Genomic DNA, 21,648 nt, shown 5'->3' on the forward strand with positions numbered 1-21,648 from the left:
GTTGGACAATGGATGGGTGCCACCATCCACAAGAAGCCCACCGCTTCCCACGGTGCTGAAACGTACTGCAGAGGGAGAGGAAAATCCTGCTCCATATGTTTGTGTTGAGGGTAGAATGTAGCATGGACATTTTGCCAAATCGCCTATTTGCAAAGCTGTAAGTCCAGTGGGCTTCACTCTGACCTTTGACTCTGAAGGCTCATGGGTTCATGAGGTGGACTAATTGAAGGGGGCTGACAGGGTAGCTGTTTGGAAAATGGTTTCCCTGTCTGGGAGTCTCGGACATGGGATCGGCGTGTCAGAATAAGGGATGGGCCATTTAGGATTGAGATGTGGAGAAATTTCTTCAGATCGTTACAGCAATGTAGAACGGCTCCCCTCTCGCTCCACCTTTTGGTTGACCTCAGCAGTGGGTGTTCTAAAAAGAATTTGCGTGTCAATTTGTTGAGTGTTTCACCATTTAATTCCTGCGACTACTTACACAGGCAGGTTTCCCTGTAAACTTGTTTAAAACAAAAAGGTAGTAGCATTTGTTCTACAGATGAGTAAGGAGAGAACAGAGCTGACATTTCGAGTCTAGCTAACCCTTTGTAAAAGCTTTGACTTGAAACATCAGCTCTTTTCTCTCCTTACAGATGCGGCCAGACCTGCTGAGATTTTCCAGCATTTTGTCTTTTGGTTTCAGATTCCTGCATTCGCAGTAATTTGATTTTATTCTACAGATGGTGGCCTCGTGATAATGACACGAGACAAGTAATCCAGAGACTCAGGCTAGTGGTTCAGGCTCATGAGTCAAATCCCATTGTGGTAGCTGGGGGAATTTATATTCAGTTACTTAAAGTAAATCTGGAATTGAAAGCTAGTCTAAGCAATATCGATCTGCCAATTGTTGTAAAATCCCGTCTGGTTCACTAATGCACTTCAGGGAAGGAAATCTGTCACCCTTGCTGGGTCTGGCCCACATGTGACTCCAGGGCCACGTAGCTAACTCTTAACTGCCCTCTGACATGTTGTGAGATTCTTTGGCCTCCCCTCAGCATTTTTCTTGGCAGTGGGAGAAGTGGGTGCATTCTTCATTAATGGCATTAATAATATGTTCCTAATGCTCTCCATGGGAATTGGTATTGAAGCCACCCCAAGCTGCCAGGGAACCCGCGACAGGGCGTGTGGCACCGGGACATGGAGTTGGGGGTAGGGTGTTAGCGTGGATAGAGGACTGGTTGTCAAATAGGAGGCAGAGAGTGGGGGTCAATGGGTGCTATTCGGATTGGCGGATGGTGACTAGTGGAGTGCCCCAGGGGTTGGTGCTGGGGCCTCAGCTATTTACCATTTATATAGATGATCTGGAGGAGGGAACCGAGTGTAGGGTGTCGAAATTTGCTGATGACACCAAAATTGGTGGAATGGCAAATTGCGCGGAGGGTGTGGAGAGTCTACAGAAGGATCCAGATAGGCTGGGCGCATGGGCCAGGAACTGGCAAATGGAATTTAATGTTGGCAAGTGTGAGGTAGTCCACTTTGGTAGGAATAATGGTAGGAAGGATTATTACTTACGTGGCGAAAAACTGCAGCAGGCGACGGTGCAGAGGGACCTCGGGGTCCTTGTGCATGAGTCGCAAAAACCCAGCTTGCAGGTGCAGCAGGTGGTCAGGAAGGCAAATGGGATGCTGGCCTTCATAGCGAGGGGGATTGAATATAAAAGTGGGGAGGTCTTGCTGCGGCTATGTAGGGCATTGGTGAGGCCGCAGCTGGAGTACTGTGTGCAGTTTTGGGCGCCGTACTTACGCAAGGATATTTTGGCCTTGGAGGGAGTGCAGAGGAGGTTTACTAGGTTGATACCGGAGTTGAGGGGGTTGAGCTATGAGGAGAGGCTGAATAAACTAGGCTTGTACTCGTTAGAGTTTAGAAGAATGAGGGGAGATCTCATTGAGACGTATAAGATGATGAATGGGATGGATAGGATAGAGGTGGAGAGACTCTTCCCGCTCAGAAAGGACAGTAGGACTAGGGGGCACAGCCTCAAGATAAGGGGGGGGGACAGTTTAGAACGGAGTTGAGGAAGAATTCCTTCACTCAAAGGGTGGTGAATCTCTGGAATTCTCTGCCCGTTGAAGTGGTGGAGGCTACCTCGCTCAATATTTTTAAGACGCGGGTTGATGGGTTTTTGATAAGAGAGGAGATTAAGGGTTATGGGGAGAGGGCGGGAATGTGGAACTGAGCCACGACAGATCAGCCATGATCTTATTGAATGGCGGGGCAGGCTCGAAGGGCCGGATGGCCTACTCCTGCTCCTATTTCTTATGTTCTTATGACACCACCAGACCAGAAAATCCGCCACAAACAGCAGGAGAACTCAGCCATGGCCCAGCAAGTCACTCTGTTCAAGGATAATTAGGGATGGGCAACAAACACTAAGGGAACTCAGCTAAGGGAACTTTGGGGCAGCACGGTGACACAGTGGTCAGTACTGCTGCCTCAGAGCACTGGGGGTGTGGGTTTGATTCCCAGCTTGGGTCACTGTCCATGTGCAGTTTGCATGTTCTCTCCGTATCTACGTGGGTTTCTTCCAGGTGCTCCAATTTCCTCCCATAATCTAAAGATGTGCGGGTTAGGTGAACTGGCCACGCTCAATTGCCCCTTAGTGTCGGGGGACTAGCTAGGGTAAATGCATGAGGTGATGGAGATAGGGTCTAGGTGAGACTCGGTAGGCTGAATGGCCTCATTCTACACTGCAGAATTCTGTGACTCAAGGAGCAGGGAAGATGGAGTTGAGGCAGAAGGTCCATCACAAACATGTTGAATGGTGGAGCAGGTTTGCAAAGACAAGTGAACTCCTCCAGTTCCTGCTTATGATGCTCAAGTTCCACACCAGACGCCCGAACATAAAATCTAGTCTGACACCTCTATCTAGCAGTGAGAAGGTGGTACACTGGCAGAGGTGTCTTTTGGATGATGTGTTAAACCAAGGCACTTTCCAAAGGACATCAAAGTTCCCACAGAGTCAACTTGAAGAAGACCAGGAGTGTTCTCTGCACGTGATCCTGGTCAATATTTACCCCTCAAATAACTTCAGTGAACCAAATTCGTCAAGCAAATTTATTTATTGGTGTCACAAATTTATTTATTGGTTGTTAAGAAGGCATACGGTGTCTTGGCGTTTATTGGTAGGGGGATTGAATTTAGGAGTCGCAGCGTTATGTTGCAACTGTACACAACTCTGGTGCAGCCGCACTTGGAGTATTGTGTGCAGTTCTGGTCCCCACATTACAGGAAGGATGTGGAGGCTTTGGAGAGGGTGCAGAGGAGGTTTACCAGGATGTTGCCTGGTATGGAGGGGAGGTCCTATGAGGAGAGGCTGAGGGATTTGGGGTTGTTTTCGCTGGAAAGAAGGTGGCTAAGGGGGATCTTATTGAAACATATAAGATGATTAGAGGTTTAGGTAGGGTGGATAGTGATAGCCTTTTTCCTCTGATGGAGAAATCTAGCACGAGGGGGCATGGCTTTAAATTAAGGGGGGGTAGTTATAGGATGGATGTCAGGGGTAGGTTCTTTACCCAGAGGGTGGTGAGGGATTGGAATGCCCTGCCTGCTGCAGTTGTAAATGCGCCTAGTTTGGGGGCGTTTAAGAGATCCGTGGATAGGTTTATGGACGAAAAGGGATTGGTTTAGGTTAGAGGGTCATTGTTTTTTAACTGGTCGGCGCAACATCGTGGGCCGAAGGGCCTGTTCTGCGCTGTAATGTTCTATGTTCTATGTTCTATGTTTGGGTATACTGAGGGAGAATTTAGCGTGGCCAATGCACCTAACCTGCACGTCTTTTGGACTGTGGGAGGAAACCGGAGCACCCAACAAGGAGAGTATACTTACAGACGGAATGTCAAAGGGAAGATCAATGGAAAGGAAATCCACGCAGACACAAGGAGAACGTGCAAACTCCACAGAGACAGTGACCCAAGCCGGGAATCGAACCCAGGCCTGATGCTACTAACCATTCTGCCAGCATGCCGCCCTGGTCGTTGTCTGCTCATTATCTCATAGTTATATCTGGGAGCTTGCTGTGCGCGCAAATCTGACTTTTGCGATTTCTACACTGCAAGAGTCACTACGGTTCTGGTGTATTTCATTGGTTGTAAAGCACAAAGCACCTTGGGATTTTGCGAAGGTGTTACAAAAACACAAGTTTTTCACTTTGGCTCGCAGGTTTGATACGATAGCAAATTAAAGCATAAACAGCAAATGTTGTCACGTTCGCCTGTCACTCTGGGAATGAGCATCCCAGCTGGACATGGCAAATCTAATAGAAGTGGTGCTGAGATATGTCAATCGTTACTTTTTGATCCCCAATCGCTCGTTTAACTCTCATGTGCAGGAAAAAGATAAGGGCACATCAGGTGCCACGCGTGTCGGAAATAGAAACAGCATCAACTGGGAGCCTGAGTCCAGATATTTCTCCAAAGGTGCTGTGCCCACTCGCACGGATCTGCTAATAAATATAGATTGCGCTGTCACATCAAACAGCACGACTGTCCCTTCAATCGCACTCTGCCCTCCCCTCTGCATCGACACTCAGCTGAGATCATCTCTGCTTACACATCAGCTGGAATCCATCTGGATTTACTGCTGGGGTTAGGTCCTGGAAAGCAAAATCACTCCGTCACATGTCAAACTACCCAAAATAATCTCACCGGATGCAAACTCTCCACTTCACCTGCAGACGTCATGCGAGCTTCGAAGAATACTTTTCCAAAACAGCTATCTCTCCAGTTTTGACTGATGGTTAGAGCGGTTAAGGAGCAAACAGCAACAACTTGCATTTTCGTAAACTCTTTGTCATAGAATCATGCAATCCTACAGTGCAGGAAGAAATCATTTGACCCATCGAATCTGCACCAACAACAATCCCATCCAGGCCCTATCTCCATAACCTCAAGCATTTGTCCTAGCTAGCTCCTTTGACACTCAGGGGAAGTTAGCATAGTCAATCCAACAAACCTGCACATGTTTGGACTGTGGGAGGGAAGTGGAGCTCCCAGAGGAAACCCACACAGACACAGGGAGAATGTGCAGACTCCACACCGACGGTAACCCAAGCCAGGAATCGAACCTGGGTCCCTGGTGTTGTAAAGCAGCAGTGCTAACCACAGTGCCAGCCACCACTGGTGGAACAATGCTGATAGAAGATGCATAAGAGGCCAGAATTGGGGAGAATAGATATCTCAGAGGGTCGTAGGGATAGAAGAGTTTATTTATGAATCCTGGGTTTCCTAATCTCAACAGGAAGAGCCTTAGAATGGCATGATCAACCCCAGCATTCCTGGGCTATGAGACATGGTGAACTGCATGAATGCTAATACCTTTTCATTAGCCTGCAGGAGGATATTCAAAGATTCTGCTCAGTTTTCAATTCCCATCGCAAACTTGAACTGAAGGGCAATCAATCATCAAATCATTGAATCCCTACAGAGCAGATTGAGGCTATTGGTCTCTCCGGCAAAGACCACCCCACCCAATCCCTCCCCTCTGTCCTCTCCCAGCAACCGCACACATTTATCATGGCCAATCCACCTAAGCTACATATTTTTATACGCTCAGAGGCAGTTTACCATGGCTCATCCATTAACCTGCACATCTTTGGAGACTAAGTGGCCATTTAGCATGGCCAATCCACCTAACCCGCACATCTTTGGGGAGGAAACCGGAGCAGCTGGACATGGCTCTCACAGACTCGGGAAGAATGTGTGAACTCCGGACAGAAAGTGACCCGAGGTCGGAATTGAACCCGGGTCCCTGATGTCTGTAATAGAGATTTTAAATTGATGAAGCTGTTTTTAGGCAGAGAAGATATTTACACCTGTGTAAGGGACCGGGGGGGATGGGGGGATGGGGGGCTGGGAAACAAAATTAAGGGCCACCAATATAAGAAACATACTAAGAAACACAGTATTAAATTCTGAAGTAACTTCATTACCCAGAGAGTGGTGCAAGGTGGAACTTGCTGCCACAGGAGGCGTTGAGATGAACGATGCAGAAAAAATTAAGGGGGAGCAGATTAGTGCATGAGGGAGATAGAGAGACAGCCAGATAGAATCCATACAGTGCAGAAGGAGGCCATTTGGCCCATCGTGTCTGCACCAACCACAATCCATCCAGGCCCCATTCCCCCTAACGCTACATATTTACCCTGCTAATCCCCCTTACACGATGGGGCACTTTATTATGGCCAATCAACTCAACCCACACATCTTTGGGCTGTGGGAGGAAACCGGAACACCCGGAGGAAACCCACACAGACACGGGAAGAACATGCAAACTCCACACAGGCAGAGACCCGAGGCTAGAGTTGAACCCAGGTCCCTGGCACAGTGAGGCAGCAGTGCTAGCCACTGTGCCACTGTGACACCCCTGGATAGAGTGAAATGAAGAGGAGTAGTGGTAGCTTGATCCTTTTTTTACACTCTCTGTAAAACTTGAGAGAGAGCTGCTCTCTCGGATCACTGTCTGTGTGGAGTTTGCACATTCTCCTTGTGTCTGCGTGGGTTCCCTCCGGGTGCTTCGGTTTCCTCCCACAGTCCAAAGATGAGCAAGTTAGGTTGATTGGCCATGCTAAGAAATTGCCCCTTAGTGTCCAGGAGAGCGGAGGTTAGAGGGATTAGTGGGTATAATATGTAGGGATATGGGAATAGGGCTTGGGTGGGATTGTGTTCGGTGCAGACTCGATGGGCCAAAGGGCCTCTTTCTGCACTGTAGGTTCTATGATTCTATGATCTATGATCTATAAATTCTGTGTAAGTGAACTAAATCACTTCATACAATCATACTATATCTGTACGCTACTCCCACATAATGCAGAGACGGGGCTAGCAATGGGCAACAGTGCAACAATGTTATTATATAATGGAGCAAAGCCCTCACACTATATTTGAAATAAATTTGTATATATAGATCAACATGATTACTTCCTAAAATCTAAAAAACAATAAGGCAAAGAGTTTGAAAAGGCTAAAGCTGTGTTTACATGTAACCCTGAAAATGAACTCTCCAACAGTATCAGAAAAGCTCGTTATCTCTGAAGAGACTCATGACCCCTGTGGCTGCAGAGGTCAAATTCAAAAGGAATTCTACAATGGCCATCTTCACTTCCTAAACCACCAGACTCTATCAGTCGGCGAAGACAAAGGACACTGAAGCCTCCTTTGAAGTTTGTAATGGTTGGAGCATTAACAATCTCAGGAACACAAAGGAATACACATACTTTGTCAAAGCTAAAATGGACAGGTGGGGATCATGTCACTTGACCATCTGGCTGGAGGAACCTGTAACACTGCCTTGCTGTACTGCCAATCAGCCTGATCCTTTCTAACCTACAAGTAACAGCCCAAGACAAGGGCTAGGTCCAGGTGAATGCCATCTACAATAGAAATGTTTGAATTTCTGTACCAGTGTTTACAAGATTAGTGCGATCCATGTGCCTATTCCATTGTGGAATTAATCTCAACTGGAAAAATTAATTATCCAGCATCACCTTGCCAACCTCTCTGTAGGAATATGCCACTGAACTTTGACTCTGGACTCACGTGAGATAATAATTCTTTACTCTGTGGCCACTGTCCGGTAAATCTTTCTTTCTCTTTTCCCCCACTTTATTGCATAGGTGAAAAGGAGGCAATGTTAAGATCTTCCTCTTGCGTTTGAGTGAGTGAATAAACTAACCCTCTGAGTTTACTGTACCTCTACCCCACCTGAGTTTGTTGTGGGGTTGTGAAAAATTCCAGTGCTTGTAGAGGAGGAAGTCAATATCGAAACACTTTCCCGTTTACAGACGGGTGTTGAGAGGAGAAATCAGGGCTATTTAAATTAATCCCACTCCGTCCCAGCATCTTGCATCAATAAAGGCTGCCCCAATCTTGGAGACTTGTCTTCCCTTGCCTATCTTGGATCAGAGAGGTTAATATCTTCCAGGCAGGGGGCTGGTTAATAGACTCACGCTGCGTTTGTTCTGTGCTATTTAACACAGTCATTTAACCGTTACATAAAACTAGGCTGACAATTGTGTTAAACAGCAGAGGAGACAGCTCAGTGGGAATCCATTAGCGTGTGTGCTACCAGAGGAAATGAAAGCCCCTGCTTCGCTGTTAGCTGGAGAGATGTTGGATTCATGGTGGCATTCGTGCCTCAGGGTCAGAGTTGCCCGCAGGGTACAGTCAGGAGTATTTAGCGTGCTGTCTACAGTTTCATCTTGAGTCTACGTCAAGATATAAAGGCACTGGAGGATCAAAGGGTCCAGAGGAGGTTCACAAGGATGATCCCTGGAATGAAGTGTTTTGCACATGAGGAACAGTTGAGGATTCTGAGTCTTGTTAGAGTTTAGAAGGATGAGGGGGAATCTTATCGAAACTTACAGGATACTGCGAGGTTTGAAAAGATCCCACTTTCTCTCCATACCTCTTGATCCCTTCAGCTACAAGGGCCACATCCAGCTCCCTCCTGAATGTATCTAACAAACCGGCCTCAACAGCTTTCTGTGGGAGAGAATTCTACAGGTTCACAACTTCTGAGTGAAGACGTTTTCCCTCAACTCAGCCCTGAATGGCTTATCCCTTAACCTTAGACTGTGATCCGAGCTCTGAACATCCCCAACATTGGGAACATTCTTCCCACATCCAGCCTGTCCAGTCCCCTCAGGATTTTATATGTTTCTATGCGATCCCCTCTCATTCTTCTAAATTCCAGTGAGTACAAGCCCAGTCAATCCAGTTTCTCTTCATATGTCAGTCCTGCCGTTCCAGGAATCAGTCTGGTGAACTTTCGCTGGACTCCCTCAATAGCAAGAATGTCCTTCCTCAAACTAGGAGACCAAAACTGCACACGATACTCATAGGTGTGGCCTCACTAAGGCCCTGTATAACTACAGCAAGATTTGAATGCAGGAGGAAGGATGTCTTGTTCTAGTTATGATGTGGAGATCTTCTTGTTCCAGTTATGCAGGGCCTAAATGAGGCCACACTTTTGAGTATTGTGTGTAGTTTTGGTCACCTAGTCCAATACTCAAATCCTCTTGTTTTAAAGGTCTGAATACCATTAGATTTCCTCACTGCCTGTTGCACCCGCATGCCAACCTACAGCGACTGTTCCACCCAGGTCTCTTTGCGTTCCCCTTTCCCTAAACTGCCGCCAGATCCACGGCAAAGTAGTTGACTAACTAACTGGCCACTCCGTTCAAGGGCAATTAGGGATGGGCAACAAATGATCTTGCCAGTGTTGCCCACATCCCATGAAATAATATATTTTTAAACGACTACTAGGAAAGACTCTTTCATTTATTTATGTGATGCAGAAGGACATTAATGAACCAAATGGGTTTTTATGACAATCAATAGTGGCTTTATGGTCATCATTAAACATTTAATTCCAGATTTTTATTGAATTCAAATTTCACCATCTGCCGTGGCGGAATTCAAACCCCTGGACTTTTAGATTACGAGTCCAGCAACGATACTCGTGCGCCACCATTTCCCCTCAACAGAATGTGGCTCCATTCTTGAGAAGTGTCTGGAACAAGCTGCCAGAAGTAGTAGTAGAGGCGGATACAATTTTATATTTTAAAAAGCGTTTAGACATGGGTGTGATGGGTATAGAGGGATATGAGCTAAATGTGGGCAATTGGGACTAGTTTAGGGGTTAGAAAAAAAGGTGGCATGGACAAGTTGGGCCAAAGGGCCTGTTTCCATGCTGTAAACCTCTATGACTCTAAGTGAGAAGGCTAAGAGGTTAACGAAATGTAAAATTACAAAAATGGTTCAGAGTAATAGACATAAAGAAGATGGTGGAATGTTCCACCATCTTCCTCTCACCCCACCCTACACACTTTTCCCAGCCCCTGGCGACACGGTTTGTAACAATTGGAGGCAGGCTCGCTATTCAGTGGGATTTTCCGTTCCCGCCGCTGTCAGCAGGGTTTCCCGTTGTTGCACCCTCCACCGCCAGAGACCCCTGGCTCACCTTTGGCAGGAGCAGAAGATCCCACTGGCAGGAATGTCTGGAAAATCTCCACCAATGTTTCCGCTTCTGGGGAAAACAAGGGGATGGAAATAAAGGACTGAGAGTGATGAATGCTGGGGGTTGGGTGTCAGATCAGGCAACACACCCTGGAGGAGGGTTTCAACACATCAGATTCCGCCACTTTAATGAAGATCCCTCATTATAACATTGCCAGACAGTGGGAAAGATAAGAAGCCACATGGCACACTACAATTGGAACATTTCAGTGACCAGCAGAAGGCTACAATTTGGAGTAGTTGCAGCAAAGTGTGGGAGAAGAATTGTGATGGATTCAGATACTGAGTAGTTGCTGCATAGGGGTGGTATGGTGGCACAGTGGTTAGCACTGCTGCTTCATAGCGCCAGGGACCCAGGTTCAATTCCCAGCTTGGCTCACTGTCTGTGTTTTCTCCACATCTGTGTGGGATTGCTCCAGTTTCCTCCCACAGTCCAAAGACGTGCAGATTAGGTGCATTGGTCATGCCATATTCTCCCTCAATGTACCCAAACAAGTGCCAGAGTGTAGTGAATAGGGGAGTTTCACTGCAGGGTTAATGTCAGCCTGCTTGTGATTAATACGTAAACTTTAACTTAAATTTAATGACCAAATCTTTGATGCTTGGTGGGGGTCAGTCAGGTTTTAGAAAGAGATGGCCTTATCCGGCAATGACAGGTGAAATTCTGCTGCGGACACAAAGGGAGAAATGGCCAGAGATTGTCAAGGAGTCACAACAGGAGCGCTGTGCCATGGTCCTAGGCCCAGTTCAGGAAGTAATCTCACTAATGGTTTAACCAGGCAGGAGGGGTAAGGGCATTTGCAAATTCATCAACATCCTGTTATGCATAGAGCAAAAAACAAAGAAAATTACAGCACAGGAACAGGCCCTTCAGCCCTCTAATCTGGCACCAACCATGCTGCCTGACTTAACTGAAGCCCCCTATCTTCTTGGGGACCAAATCCCTCTATTCCCAGCCTATTCATGTATTTGTTAAATTGCCCTTTAAAAGTCACTATCCTATCTGCTTCCACTACCTCTCCCGGCAGTGAGATCCAGGCACCCACTGCCCTCTGTGTAAAAAACTTGCCTTGTACAATCTTCTTTAAATCTTGCCCCTCAGTCATTAATCATATGTCCCCTAATAATAATTGATTCTTTCACTTTGGGGAAAAAACTTCTACTTATCCAAAAAAGCTTCTGACTAGCCAAAATGCTCCTCTCAGCGCTCACAACAAATACCTCCTCATTCTGCCTTCTCAAAGCTCCTCTCAGTACTCACAGCTATTCACTTAGTAAGTGGACCTATCCTTTCCATCATCACATCTGCATCTACTAATACACTGCACTACACCTTGGTCTAATTTCCTGCCTCTATTTCAGAGCCACTCCCATCAAAGTGCTCCGTCCATCTGGTGAACACATGTCTTCACACTCACTCGTAGGACAGACATTTCTCACAGTTCAGAAGAGAATGCAGAACATGTTTGGAATGTTTTTCAAATGCATTCCAAGCCCACAAGCTCTACCACCTCTGGTCGGAGAAGTCGAGAAATGCCACCACTGCCACCTTCCTCTCCAAGCCACTCACCATCCCAACTTGAAAATGTATTCGCTGTTCCTTCACTGTCGCCAGGTCAAAATCCCCCCTAACAGCACTGTGGGTGTACCTACACCGCATGGACTGCAGTGGCTCAGGAAGGCGGCTCACCACCACCTTCTCAAAGGGGCAATTAGAACCAACAACAACAGCTAGTCTTATCACCGAGGCTCACTGTCTATGAAAAGAATAGCAAAAAATTCACATAGTCACGTTGTTCTATATCTGAAGTCCAACCTGAGACATTCTTCCTAATAATGAGTCTGAATAACTCCACCTTGTAGAAACTAACCTCTCCACAAGCCATTTCCCATCAGAAGGTATGAAAGCAGCTCTGAATGCTGAGTATTTCTTGACGCCTGTATGCCTGGCTTATAATAGATGCCACAAACAGCCTTCCAGACTCTCATCCTTGTTTCAATGGCAACTTCCAGGAAAACTGCACATTCAATGTTCAATTTAAATCATAGAATCCTAGAATCCCTAAAGTGCAGAAAAGGCCATTCAGCCCATTACATTTGTACCAACTCTCCGGCAGAACTTCTTACCAAGGTCCTCTCTGCCACCCTATCCCTGTATCCCACACATTTAGCATGGCCAATCCACCAAACCTGCACACCTTGGGACACTAAGGGGAAATTTAGCATGGTCAATCCACCAAACCGACACATTTTAAGACACTAAAGGGCAATTTAGCATGGCCAATCCACCAAACCACACATTTTAAGACACTAAGGGGCAATTTAGCATGGTCAATCCACCTAACCTGTACATCTTTGGACACTAAGGGACAGTTTAGCACGGCCAATCCACCTAACCTGCACATCACTGTACTGCTGAAGTCCTGGTGAAAAATTAATGTAATTATCAAATTGAATGCAGAAATATTTAAATATTAAAACCAGTTCATCTCTCCAGGATGGGAGTGGTTGAGCACATTCACTGAAACACACCCACGTGAAGCTGGGGGTTTGGGGCCCGTAACAAATGCACTGATATTCCAACTCATTTTGACACCCATCCGAAACAGGTCGCCCCAGCATCCTTTACTATCAAAATCCCCTGTCTAAACAGGGGATTCCCCGAGTCACTACAGTCCGGTGCCCATTTGGGTCAATGTACCTAACAAGCACGTCTTTCAGAATGTGGGAGGAAACCAGAACACACAGAGGAAACCCAAGCAGGCATGGGGAGAATGTGCAAACTTCACATGGACACTCCAAGCTTGGAATCGAACCCATGTCCCTGGCGCTATGAGGCAACAGTGCTAACCATTGTTTACCGTGCTGCCCCTGGAGCAATGATCTCAGGCTGTTATCAGTGAACTTTGAGGTGAAGATAAGCAACTGTCTGAGTACGAGATGGACTGGGTCTCAGAGCCAGCACTGACACTGGTTTGTGAATTCCAAATTGGGTTGCTGGCTGTACTATTTCCTCATAAGGAGCAGAATCAGCCAGTGATCCCGGCAAGTGGTGGACATCTTTCCTCTTTACCTTTTATGGCTGTTGTTTTTTCTTCATTTTTTGCATTTTAATCCTCTCTTTTGTTGCATGTGTAAATATAGCCTCGCTGCTTTGCAGAAACATCCATCCTGTCAAATATTAAGTGATGCCAATCAAACACCATTGAGTTATGGAAATGTACAAATTAAATCTTCAATAACTCTTAGCCCCCTTCACACACAGCCAGTTCCTGCTCTTTTCCCTCATTCACTAAGGTTTTCAACAAATCAGGCTGAAGGATCATAAATTACATCCTTCAGACATTGAGACAATCTTCTCTCCCTCTGTGTTTTTTTATTCATTCGTGGCACATGGGTGACACTGACTGGCCAGCATTTATTGCCCATCCCTAGTTGCCCTTGGAGGGCAGTTATAGAGTCATAGAGATTTACAGCTTTGGCCCAATTTGTCCATGCCACTCGTTTTTTTTAAACCCCGAACTAATCCCAATTGCCGGTATTTGACCCATATCCCTCTGTACACATCTTTGAGAGTTAAGGGTCAACCAGTTAAGAGTCAAGAGTAGATTCCTTACTCAGAGAGTGGTCGGGGTGTGGAATGGACTGCCTGCTGTGATAGTGGAGTCGGACACTTTAGGAACTTTCAAGCGGTTATTGGATAGGCACATGGAGCACACCAGAATATAGGGAGGGGATAGCTTGACCTTGGGATTGGACATAGCTCGGCACAACATTAAGGGCTGAAGGGCCTGTACTGTGCCGTACTGTTTTATGTTTCATACTGCTGTGGATCTGGAGTCACATGTAGGCTTGACCAGGGTGAGAGCAGCAGTAGATTCTTAATCCCAGATCTTTTTTATGGAATTCAAATTCCACCATCTCCTGTGATGGGATTCGAACGTGGGTTGCCAGAACATTAGCTGAGTTTCTGGATTAATAGTCCAGCGATAATACCACTGGACCATTGCTTCCCCACATAGACACTGGAGCACATTTTTCTTCAACAGTACCTTGCAAACTCACAAACATTGCCTCCTGAAAGCTCAAGGGCAGCAGGTAAATGGGAGAACTATCACATCCCTCTCTGTTTTACATGTCATGCTAACTTGGAAAATATGTTGCCATTTCTTCATTTCTTCTGTATCAAATTCCTAAAGTCCCTAAAACACTGAACGAGCAATTTCACCAGATGGATTGCAGTGGTTCAAGGAGGTGACACACTCCCCACCTTCATAAGAGAAGTAGGATAGGATCAACAGTGCAGAAGGAGGCCATTTGGCCCATCGAGTCTGCACTGACCATTATCCCACCCAGGCCCTATCCCCATAGCCTCATGCATTTACCCTAGCTAGTCCCTCTGACACGAAGGGGCAATTTAGCATGACCAATCCATCTAACCCGCACATCTTCGGACTGTGACAGGAAACCGGAGCACCCAGAGGAAACCCACGCAGACACGGGGAGAACGCGCAAACTTCACACAAACAGTGACCCAAGCCAAGAATGATGTGAGGCAGCAGTGCGAACCACTGTGCCACCGTGACAACTAGAAATGGGCAGTAATTCTTAGAATCATAGAAGCTTAAAGTAATAAAACTGTTCAACCCAGTGCGTCTCCATTGGTCTTAGCAGTAATGTCCATATCTCGAGAATGTCTGAGGTCACGTACCAACAGACTCAAGGACAGCTTCTTCCCTGCTGCCATCAGATCTTTGAATGGGCCTACTTTATATTAAATCGATCTTTCGCTACACCCTAACTATGAGTATAACACTACATTCTGCACTCTCTCATTTCCTGTGTATTCTATGAACAGTATGCTTTGTCTCTGTAGCATGCAAGAAGCAATACTTTCCATTGTTTCCCAATGCAAGTGGCAATAATAAATCAAATTAAATCAAACAAAAATGAGTAAAAGAATAACATTAAAATCACTGTATTGGACACTACTTCCACAGAAATGAAGAGATACGTAGTGTGCACCAAGAGGTGAATCAGGATGCACATCATCCTTTCTGCATCAGCCCAGCCCTGAATATTTCTAACAAAAACAGGCAATCGTATCATGTTTTTAACAGAAGTGCTTCATCCGATACTGCCTCAGAGGAGGATGGCCAATCCACCAAACCAGCACGTCTTTCGGACTGTGAGAGGAAACCGGAGAACCCGGAGGAAACGCACCCAGACACGGGGGGGGGGCATGCAAACTCCACACAGTGACCCAAACCAGGAATCAAACCCGGGTCTCTAGTGCTGTGAGGCAGCAGTGCTAACCACTGTGCCACCTACAAATTGAATTTCAGTTCCTTTGACGGGATTTGAACTCACGTCCCCAGAGCATGAGATAGGGCGACTGTCCATTACCACTGCACGATTCTCGCCCTATCCCACTGACTCGGAATTAACAGAGGCAATGAGCACAGGAGTAGAAGAACCAATTTGTGGCTGAGCTGAACCGTTCTATCTGCACTGTCGTTGTGAGGAGATACTGATAGGATTTCCAAATCAGCAGAAGACAATACTTTGCTCTGCTGTGTCGCTAAATTCCCTCGATACTTAATTCAATGCGACACTTGTCTGTCAACAGATTATGTGAAAAGTGTGTTGCCATGTTTTCAGACATACTCTCTATCATTCTGACTTATTCCATGCTTTGGTAGGTCTCAGATACATGTAACTAATAGTTTGGGAGAAGTTTTTTTTTGTCACAGTGACAATCAAGCCATCTCCGCAGGGATTTCACTCTGGAGTAAATGTGACTTCTGACTTAGCTGTCTCCATTCATCTAAGAAGACACATTTTTCATTATTTCTTTTCAAAGCCGTGCAAGCTGACTGCATCTCGTTATGTTTAAAAAAGCAGCACCTCTCAAAGCGACTCATTCTTCCGGGATATGGGAAATTCCTTTATTATTAGCAGTGAGCCTGGGCGTCAGGCATTCACAAGTCTGCTATGAACACACCTGTCACTAGATAGCACCTAACACACCCTCAGTGTGCCCTGTGACTAACAAATTGCTTCCAAAGTGTGGCTATGATGGAACATGTGGCAACCATGTCACGCATAGCAAGATGCCACAAACATGAAATAAATGAATAACCGGGTGGCTTTTTTTTTTAAATGAAATCTGAGATAAGGAGGAATGTTGGTAGGATAGCCATCTCCTTTGTGTTGTGCCTTGAGAGCCTAAGTCATGACTGACTGTGGACAAGTCCCCAGGACCGGATGGAATGCATCCGAGGGTTCTGAAAGAAATGGCGGAGGTGATAGTGGATGCCTTGGTGGTTATTTTCCAGACGTCGCTGGATTCCGGGGAAGTGCCGGAAGATTGGAGAACGACTAATGTTACACCGTTGTTTAAGAAGGGTGCCAGGCAAAAGGCGGGGAATTATAGGCCGGTTAGTTTAACATCTGTGGTAGGTAAAATGTTAGAATCCGTCATTAAGGAGGAAATTGCGAGGCATCTTGAAGGGAATTGCTTGATAGGGCGGACGCAACACGGTTTCATTAAAGGGAAGTCGTGTCTGACAAATTTACTGGAGTTCTATGAGGATGTGTCTAGGGCAGTGGATAGAGGAGAGCCGGTGGATGTGGTCTTTCTGGATTTTCAGAAGGCGTTTGACAAGGTACCTCACAAGAGGTTATTGCAGAAGGTCAGGGGACATGGAGTTGGGGGTAGGGTGTTAGCGTGGATAGAGGATTGGTTGTCAAATAGGAGGCAGAGAGTGGGAGTCAATGGGTGCTATTCGGATTGGCGGTTGGTGACTAGTGGGGTGCCCCAGGGGTCGGTGCTGGGGCCTCAGCTATTTACCATTTATATAGATGATCTGGAGGAGGGAACCGAGTGCAGGGTGTCGAAATTTGCTGATGACACCAAGATTGGGGGAAAGGCAAATTGTGCGGAGGGTGTGGAGAGTCTGCAGAAGGATCTAGATAGGCTGGGTGAATGGGCCAGGAAATGGCAAATGGAATTTAATGTTGGCAAGTGTGAGGTGGTCCACTTTGGTAGGAAGAATGGTAGGAAGGACTATTACTTACGTGGCGAAAAACTGCAGCAGGCGACGGTGCAGAGGGACCTCGGGGTCCTTGTGCATGAGTCGCAAAAACCCAGCTTGCAGGTGCAGCAGGTGGTCAGGAAGGCGAATGGGATGCTGGCCTTCATAGCGAGGGGGATTGAATATAAAAGTAGGGAGGTCTTGCTGCAGCTGTATAGGGCATTGGTGAGGCCGCAGCTGGAGTACTGTGTGCAGTTTTGGGCGCCGCACCTGCGCAAGGATATTTTGGCCCTGGAGGGAGTGCAGAGGAGGTTTACTAGGCTGATACCGGAGTTGAGGGGATTGAGCTATGAGGAGAGGCTGAATAAACTAGGCTTGTACTCGTTAGAGTTTAGAAGAATGAGGGGAGATCTCATTGAGACGTATAAGATGATGAATGGGATGGATAGGATAGAGGTGGAGAGACTCTTCCCGCTCAAAAAAGACAGTAGGACTAGGGGGCACAGCCTCAAGATAAAGGCGGTTTAGAACGGAGTTGAGGAGGAACTTCTTCACTCAAAGGGTGGTGAATCTCTGGAATTCTCTGCCCGTTGAAGTGGTGGAGGCTGCCTCGCTAAATATTTTTAAGAAGCGGGTTGATGGGTTCTTGATAAGACAGGGGATTAAGGGTTATGGGGAGAGGGCGGGAAAGTGGAACTGAGCCACAACAGATCAGCCATGATCTTATTGAATGGCGGGGCAGGCTCGAAGGGCTAGATGGCCTACTCCTGCTCCTATTTCTTATGTTCTTATGACTGGTGTCATCATCCTATATGTCATATATTAGCATATCCCATCTATTAATCTTTTAGACTTCAAATGAAACAGGCTAATAGAAACCATAGAAAATTCCAGCTCAGAAACAGGCCTTTTGGCCCTTCTTGTCTGTGCCGAACCATTTTTTACTTAGTCCCACTGACCTGCACTTGGACCATATCCCTCCACACCCCTCTCATCCACACATCTATCCAAGTTTTTCTTAAATGTTAAAACTGACCCCACATTTACCACTTTATCCGACAGCTCATTCCACACTCCCACCACTCTCTGTGTGAAGAAGCCCCCTTAATATTCCCTTTAAACTTTTCTCCTTTCACCCTTAACCCATGCCCTCTGGTTTTTTTTCTCCCCTAGCCTCAGTGGGAAAAGCCTGCTTGCATTCACTCTATCTATACCCATCAAAATCTTATACACCTCTATCAAATCTCCCCTCATTCTTCTACGCTCCAGGGAATAAATTCCTAACCTATTCAATCTCTCTCTGTAACTCAGCTTCTCAAGTCCCGGCAACATCCTTGTGAACCTTCTCTGCACACTTTCAACCTTATTTACATCCTACCTGTAACTAAGTGGCCAAAACTGTACACAATACTCTAAATTCAGCCTCACCAGTGCCTTATACAATCTGACCATAACACTCCAACTTTTATACTCGAATAATAATTCTAATATTTGATTTATTAGTAGTAATTTGATTTATTAGTAGTGATAACTACTAATAATTTGTGCTTTGCTTCTGAAAGCTGCCAGTTTCTTTGCCTTGCCCGGGAAGTGTACTTAATGGAAACCCCAGGCGAGGCCCACGCTGATATTACAACTCCATTTCCTGAGAGAATGACCAAACGGTTTCCTCGGGTTTCCTCCCACAGTCTGAAGATGTGCAGGTTAGTTGGATTAACTATGGTAAGTTACCCCATAGTCTCCAAAGATACGTAGGTTAGATGAATTACCCATGAGAAATATGAGATGTTGCAGGGTTTTCTTAGAACAGCTTTCACAGACAGACACCAAGACCATTAGCCTGACAAAGCACATAAATCAAACATCTGTAACTGGAAAATGGGAGCGATTCACAGATACAGAAACGAGCTGTACCATGAATTTTTCTCGCTAATTGGATATTATAATGAAGCAAGCGTAAAATGATTGTGATTGGTTTATGCTAATTACTTGTAATGGATTTTGAAAATCTTAATTGCCTTTGTGTGTTGGAAAATGCCACTCTGGCTAGCTACAGGGATGTGAACTGTAGCTTTCCAGGGTCCTTGCTATAACTTGTATTAAAACAGCTGTTTAAGAGAACTCTGTGACTTGGACTGGTTACTTGAAGGGTAAAGTTGTGACCAATTAAAAGGCTGGCATCAAAACCTGCAACAGCACTGAGGGAGAATTTGGCAAGGTCTCTCTTGCACCAAACCAGCACGTCTTTCGGAGTGTGGGAGGAAACCGGAACACTGGAGGAAAACCACGCAGACACAGTGAGAATGCGCAAATTCCACACAGGCAGCCAACTAAGCTGGGAATGGAACCAGGATCCCTGGCACTGTGAAACAGCAGCGCTAACGACTGCACCAGCAGGCAGGGTGGGGAGGTGGTGGGGTGGGCTGGAGGGAAGGTGTGGTGCCGGGTAAGATGCTCTTCTGGAGATTTGGAGCAGACGTGATGGGCCGAATGGCCCCTGTCTGTATTCTATGATTCTGCGGTTGGTGCAGCACGCAGGAAAGGGAGTGTTAATAAAAGACGTGTTCTTCCCCTCTTGTTGGAGATTATGACATGAGTCACTATATTCTGGATAGCATATTATACCCTTCATTCACTTGAGTGAGTTATCAGTTCCCTGGGCACAGACACGCAATTTGTTCCCAGAGAGTTAACACTGATTGCCTTGTGCTAGCCAAGTGATTGTGCTATCTTAACAAACGAGTCCAGAGAAATAGAGAAACTGCAGTTGAGTGCAGTGAGATCCAATGATCTTTGTGTCTAACAAGCAAAGTCGCTGGAGTAAGAGACGCCATTTGCTGTCTACGGGGAAAATAGAACTCGGTAAGTTTGGCAGCATAACTGAAGAGGCATTGTGGGACTTCCTGACTGCGCTCCAGCAGCTTAAACCCCAAAATTGGGAATCCCCCCTTCCCTTTCACTGCAAAAAAAAAGCAACTTATGTTTTACCCTCCACAGGTGTTAACGGTGCTGCTATACCATCACAACCATTCTTCAGGGCGGGTTGTGGTTGTGGGTGGGGGAGGACAGTCCCTGGTTGGTCTCGGTGTCACAGCCTGAAGTGCTTCTCGAGATCGAATGGTCAACGTCTCCGTTTAACCAAGTTGAAGGGTCACATGGACAAGTGCCCAAGGTTTCTGGGAACATGCACAGCAGGAGAGAGAGGAAAAGAGAACATTGGAATAGGAAAGGAAATGGGAACAAAACGCAGACTAATGATACCACTGGCTGTTCTCCAGTGGAAAATTTCTCAGCTGTCTTAAACATGCCACTAACCGCAATCACACATCCAGGCTCACAACACCCGAACACAATATAACACCACGCACACACATACATGTACAATCACACAACCCCACCCACACACAGAAGTCAACGCACAATAACATGCCCCCCACAGACATACACGTGCCAATGCACACAATAAAATGACACCCATATACACATACACACACCAACACACACATGAACACAATCCCTCCTCCACACACATATACACACATGAACACAATCCCCCAAACACACACATGAACACAATCCCCCAAACACACACCAACACACACATGAACACAATCCCTCCTCCACACACCAACACACACACATGAACACAATCCCCCCTCCACACACATATACACACATGAACACAATCCCCCAAACACACATACACACACCAACATACACATGAACACAATCGCCACACACACACACATGTATATGCACAGTCACAGTCACTTTACCATTTCTCATATTAAATTTGACCATTTACTTGATGCAGTTTTCCCGAGATCAGCACTTTCAGGGGTGAAGGAATAAAGAATTGCAACTGCACTTCAACCATCTTCCAGCAGATGAACAACATGATTAAAAGATGGAACCCATTACCACTTTTGTCAGTCTCTCCTAACTAAAAAGCTGGACAGATTGGATTGAGGAACTTCTGTCCTATTGCTGTGAAAAATCATCACAAAAAAAGAACCTGTGCTATGAAACTGGAGAAATGAGATTTCAATGCAGTGCACTGGCTGCAGACTAAGTACAATTTAAAATAGTAATGCACCTCTATTTAAATAGGTGCTAACCCACATAAATTTCACATCAGGAATGAGATAGAGAATTTGGTGAACTGGTACAGCAACAATAACCCCTCCCTCAATATCAACAAAATGAAGATGATTGTCATCGACTTCAGGCAGCGTAAAGGAGAACATGCCCCTGTCTACATCAACAGGGACGAAGTAGAAAGGGTTGAAAACGTCAAGATTTTTGGTGACTACATCACTGACAACCTGTCCTGGTCCCCCCATGCCAACACTATAGTTAAGAAAGCCCACCAACGCCTCTACTTCCTCAGAAGACTAAGAAAATTTGGCATGTTAGCTATGACTCTCACTAACTTTTACAGATGCACCATACAAAGCATTCTTTCTGGTTGCATCACATCTTGGTATGGGCTCCTGCTCTGCCCAAGACCGCAAGAGACTATAAAAGGTCATGAATGTAACCCAATCCATCATGCA

The sequence above is a fragment of the Carcharhinus amblyrhynchos genome, chromosome 4, assembly GCF_965287045.1.
Source record: "Carcharhinus amblyrhynchos chromosome 4, sCarAmb.v2.hapA, whole genome shotgun sequence".
Taxonomy (NCBI): Eukaryota; Metazoa; Chordata; class Chondrichthyes; order Carcharhiniformes; family Carcharhinidae; genus Carcharhinus; species Carcharhinus amblyrhynchos.